At 34.0% G+C, this 6,268-nt stretch overlaps 1 long non-coding RNA gene across 1 annotated transcript; it reads right to left on the reverse strand.

Annotated features, from left to right (window-relative positions):
* Nucleotides 1-3,589: 3,589 nt before the first annotated feature.
* LOC147793250 (uncharacterized) lies at nt 3,590-4,318 on the reverse strand. The gene is made up of 2 exons (XR_015420244.1): nt 4,235-4,318; nt 3,590-3,805 (listed from the first exon to the last, which is right to left on the reverse strand). It is a non-coding gene; the product is annotated as an uncharacterized LOC147793250 (long non-coding RNA).
* Between the last annotated feature and the right edge of the window lie 1,950 nt (nt 4,319-6,268).

A 6,268-nucleotide genomic window follows, 5' to 3' on the forward strand; every position in this document is an offset into this window, starting at 1 on the left:
TGATGCGTTTCACGATATATTTGAGATATGATACATGAATAATTTATATATGTTATGATATGACATGTGAATGATATGATATATGTTATTGTACGATGCGTTTGACAAAATGATATGACTATGATATGTTATGTGAATGATATAATATATGTTATGGTACGATATGTTTGACGATACGACGCATATTGTGATATGTTTTATGACATGATACGTTTACAGTATGAAATGATATGTTGGGAGACACGATATACTTATGATATGATACACGTGACATGCATGACATGTAATAAGATGATAATGATATGATATGATATGAAGGAAAACGCTAGAGGGATTTTCATACATGATAATGAAAAAGGAAAAATGTTGGGACCTCTTGCACCATTATGTGTACATGCATCGAGGAATACCCACTTTTTATGATGGTACAGACGCATACATTACGAGAAAGGAAAACTATCATTATGTTTATCATACTGTTGCGACGGACAAGCAGGAAAAGATTCATTATATTTATCCTAACGCTGCGACGGTCGCTAAGCAGGAAAACTATCATTATGTTTATCATACTGTTGCAAACCGACTGATGGCTCCACATCCACGCACGTGTGGAGCATATGTAGAGCAATAATTACACATCCACGTTTAGGATACCCGCCTAAGGAATATAGACTAATATGATAGGTCCAGGCAAGACATTTCTGTACCGCTAACGACGACATCGCAATTCCATACAATGGCACATGCTTAGGATAAATGTACTTATTTCATTTAGTAATTCATTGTGTCATTTTAAAGATGTTTTCGAACAAGTAATTCAATGGTAGTATTTTGGGATGATGTTTTATGTTTTATGATAAAGTTTAAACGTTTATTTCCGCATAAAATGATTATGTTATGATGACGGTAGCGACTTTAGGGAAGTATAATTCTTGGGTCGTTACAGTTTGTACTAGAGCTCTAGGTTATAGATTCTGTAGACTAGTCTACGAGGTAGGCTTTGCATGTTCCATAGTCCCACCGTCGACGCCCCGTCACGGTCAGGTATGTCATGCATAAGATTAGAAAAAGAATTATCCTTGATTGCATATATTGTTATTGATTGACTATTATCAAATGTAACTTAGGATGGAATTTGGTAACATTGACTATGTTATAGTTGACTGCATTATTGTTGACTTAGTTCTAAAAATCTAGAATATGATATGATAAGGCTAGGTACGAAATTTGGTGACCATTAGATTACAATGGAGGGGCTCAACCAAGGGTAGGTGTATAATGGCTAAAATGCCCTTGTAATTATTTACTACTCGCTTATGACCAAAGTAATCTCTACATGGCATGAAATTTGATGAGGAGCCTTATGTCTTGGTTTAAAAGGATTATAAAAAGTTAGAAGGTCATCGAAATATGTTGAGAATTTAAATCAAAATTTGGGGTAGTAAATGTCCAAAATACCCCTATGAGAATTCTAAGATTTTTTAAAGACTTTAAAAGACTCAAAATAGTGCGTAAATCTATATGGCACTCATTTATAATATTAAAGGTAAGTATGAAAGATCTTAGAGAATTAGTACACCTTTCGAGTGATCAAGAGGAAAAATACTTAACTACCCCTCAAGACACTTTTATAAGAAATCAAGGTTTTTATGAATACCAAGTGACAAGTTGCTTATGAAATATTTATGCATGCAAAGAAATGTTTGGCTCATATGAATTAGGGCAACCTTATTAATAATTTTTCCTTAGTTGTGCTTCAAGACTTGACAAAGAACTCTTAGAATGAGAATCCGAGTTATTTCAAGATTAAAGCACTTTCGAGTACGAAAGTTTTTTTTAGAGGTATATGATGTAACAACCGTAAAAATAATATTGACAATTATTTAAATATGTACGGCCAAACACATGGTGATTTCTAACAATAAGAATGAGAGAGAATAGGCTATAGAAAAGGATCAAAATTTGAAACATCGGGAGAAAAATGGGGAGAATAACTGCATCAAATTTTTTTCCATTTTCTTTCCATATCATAACCTTGTCTTTTCAAATAACTTTCTCATATCCCAACTGTCCTTAGGTCCTTTAGCTTTTTCCTTTAGATCCCTTAATTCTTGTGGGCGCCTTAATTTATTTGGGGTATGACATTTATAGACATAGGTTTTCCTAGGTTCATGACATTTACCGACCAATTGACCTAACAGGACTATCAAGGGAGTTCTTTAGGTGTAGGAATAGAGTTATGTGTGGAAAAGGAAGTGGACAACCTTATAGAATCCCCTCTCCTTACATAATTGTCAATATTATGTATGGTTTAGGTAATGGACTAATTATCCCAAATTCTCCATGTTTTAAAAAGTAAAAACATTTATTGTATTTTTATCCATTCCAAATCACACTATATTGCAGTTCATGCTTCAAGAAGCTTAAAATTTTGGTCATGATAGTGAAGTAATGAGAATGGTGAGGAGGACATGCTGGCTGCCCATTAATTATTGTCAATGCTTACTGTGATCAACGAAGAAGACCGTGAACATACGAGGAGACTTGCATGTGTTTGCATTTTCTAATTTCAATGTGGTCGATATACTAATACACAACCTATGTATGAAATATTTCAAATTGTCAAATTTCTTATTAATATATTGTTTCTCGTGATAAATGGTAAGGTATATGCTGCTTTTGGACATTAAAAAAAAACGGATAAATTACATTGCATATTATATAATATTGATATGGTGAAATGTAGGTGGTTAGAAATAAATAAATTTATATGGTAAAAAATTAATCTTTAAATCGGTTTAAAAATAATTTACATATTTTCCTTTCAAAATTTGATACAGATTGTGTCAGTAATAAGGTTTGTCATAAAGTTTGTCCTCAAAATTTTACAATAAAAACCCACCATCTTCCTTTGCTTGCAACTGCATCACACATTTCAACAATTTTTTACAACACAATCAAGAGAAATGACAAAAGTAGGAGCAATTTTCACCGGCTTCTTCATTACCTTCCTCGTTTTATATTCAGGTCTAACTTTTCTTATTAAATACTTTTTTAACTTTTTTAGTGTTATTACCTTCCTCGTTTTATATTCAGGTCTAACTTTTCTTATTAAATACTTTTTTAGTGTTATTTTTTTCTTATTGAAAGTTAAGAGTAGAGACTCAATTGTGTTGTAACAACTGATTGATAGCAAATGTTGGACTCACTGCATTTCTGGATGTGAGAAAGGAGGATTTTGTAAGCATGTTGGGAGTCGTCATGTATGTCATTGCTATTGTTGATTTCATATATTTTCTTTCATTTCCGCCTTTGTTTTCATGTTATGCAATGGAATGCATTGCACTTTTACAAATTATACTTAGAATAACTTGTTTCATTCACGCATGCGGTTAGGGAGATATTCCATTCGATAACCTAAACCATAATTATATTTTAATCATTCATGCATACATATTAAGGAGATATGCCTATTCTAAGGACCTGGCTGACTCGATGACTCTAAAAAGAGGGGTAAATATTTAACTAAATAAAACAAATAGAATTGAAAACGTAACATACATTATATTTATATTATATCAAAATAAAGTTGAATTGAAAACGTAACATACATTATATTTATATTATATCAAAATAAAGTTCATACAAAAGTATTTAAAACACAACACAACACAACAGTTAAAACACAAAATAAGGAATGAACACAAAACTTTTTAAAAGAAATAAGGGTTGAGGACGAAGGTTGAGGCTTGTCTATGACACCTGCTCCAGAGTCCACTCCCAACCTCGACCAGCTTCTTATTACCTGGAAAAAAAATGGAGAATAAGGAATGAGTACAAGACTCAGTAAGTAGCCTACTTGTAATGGAATCCCAACTATACAATGGCAAAGGGTCTTCAAGTCAAGTTTTTAAGCATAATATTTCCATTGCAAACAATTCTTACGGGTCACCTTCCTTGTCAAAAGTTGACCGAAAATAAGCACACAGTTTCCATGGGAGAAATAAGAAGCCGGCAAGAGATGCCTCTATTATAAATAATTAAAATAACAACTTAAAGAGGAGAGTCCACTCGATATTGCATTACTATGCTATAAGTTTCATGTTCAAACCACTTGATAAAAAAGGCAGGCAAAAGCAAAATGATTCAAAGAAATTAGAAACATAATCAGAAACTGAACAAGAAAAAAGTAGAAGAAACCAAAGGCAAAGTCATAAATGCAATATCAATGCACCATTGATTTCGTCCAAGAAAATGTGAGAAAAGGATCGAGAAAAAAGCATCTTATCGATAGTCTCTCGATCTTGGATCTTGATCCATATCCTTCGTTTTTCTTCGTGTTGTAAACACACAAACTAAAGCTCTAGAGTCAATTACTTTGTGTATAAATCAACTTGGTTGGCTTTTATAGCTTTGCACCCTAACCAATTTAGAAAGGATAAAATTAGCCTAACTCTTAAAATAGAAAAAGCAACCCCATTAATTAACACAGTGGTTCTAACATTCCGAGAGAAGTGGAAATCATAAAGAAATTGTAGTCATTTCATCCCTAGAGAACAGGTCTAGTATGACCATCTTTAAAAATTTCTCCCATAAACTGATTGCACGGATGCTTTTAGTTTACTCGTGTACTCCACACATACCCATTGATTCACGTAGTTTTATGAATGCATTCAGCTTCAGTGGTTTTGTCATAATATTTGCACCTTGTCCTTGTGTGACACAATGCTTCAGCTCAATAACTCCATCTTTGGTCAAATCACGCTAGAAATGAACCTCACATCAATGTGTTTGCTACATCCATGCCTGATTAGATTCTTGGATAGCTTAATAGTGGAACTGTTATCACATAACATAGTGATACACTTGTCTTGAAAATGACCAAGTTTTTCCAAAACTCTCCTCATCCACACCCCTTGACAAGCACAAGATGCGGCTGCCACCAATTCTGCTTCAGTAGTGGACAACGTAACTACAGGTTGTCTTTTTGGGGACCAAGACACACCTTCATCACTGAGTAAGAACACATAGCCAGAAGTGCTTTTCCTATCACCTATATCTCCTGCATAATCACTGTCAGTATATGCTATCAACTCTCCATTACCCCTTTTCCGATAAAGGATTCCCAAATCTATAGTACCTTTTAAGTATCTCAACACTCTTTTTGTAGCTTGCAAATGCAACTCTTTTGGAATTGCCATAAATCTGCTCATTAGAGACACTACATGCATTAAATTCGGCCTTGTTGCAGTTAGATACATAAGGCTTCCAATCAATTATTTATACATGGTAGCATTGATCTTGGCTCCTTTTTCATCCTTTGTCAGTCTAACCCCAGGAACAATAAGGTTTTTCACACTTACTTTTTTCCATCCTAAACTTCTCCAAAACTTCTTTTGCATACTATCTTTAACTAATATAAATGCCTTCAGGATTTTGTAAAATCTTTACACCGAGAAAATATTTCATTTTTCTCATATCAGTCATTTCAAATTCAGGTTTTATAGAATTCTTGAACTTAACAAACATGCTCTCATCATTACCAGTAAAAATTAGAACGTCAACACAGAGACTAACAATCAAAATTTTACCTCCATCTCCTATTTGTATGAATAAAGTATGGTCGTAGTTGCACCTCTCAAATCCTTCTTTAAAAAAATGTGCTTCAATTCAACTGTACCATGCACGTGGGGCTTGTTTAAGACCATATAATGCCTTCTTCAATTTGTATGCCTTGTCTCTTGACCTTTTTTCTCATAACCTTCTGGTTGCTCAATAAAGACGGCTTCTTTTAACTCCCCATATAAGAAAGCACTTTTCACGTCAAGCTGATACACGTTCCAACTATTTCGAGCTGCCAAAGGCATTGTCATTCGAATAGTATCCCACCTAGCCAAAGGTGCAAACACCTCGGTATAGTCTATACCATATTTTTATGCATAACCTTTTGCTACCAACCTAGCCTTATCCTTGTCAACTTCGGCATTTTCGTTGAGTTTGGTTTTGAAAATCCACTTTACTCCAATCTTCTTCATTCCTTTAGGCAAATTTGTCAACTCCCAAGTCTCATGTCGTTCGATGACTTCTATCTCCAAGTCCATTGCAGCTCTCCATTTTGAACTTTGAACAGCATCTTCAAAGGTAATCGAATATGTTAGTTGGAGGTAATAGAACTAAATTGTTGTGCTTAGCTTCTTCAGAAAATTCTCCCCCCCTCACATAATCTTCCATCCACAATGGTGCTCTTCTGTTCCTCACTTCGGGAGTG

The sequence above is a fragment of the Cucurbita pepo genome, chromosome 3, assembly GCF_057944985.1.
Source record: "Cucurbita pepo subsp. pepo isolate OVF chromosome 3, ASM5794498v1, whole genome shotgun sequence".
NCBI lineage: Eukaryota > Viridiplantae > Streptophyta > Magnoliopsida > Cucurbitales > Cucurbitaceae > Cucurbita > Cucurbita pepo.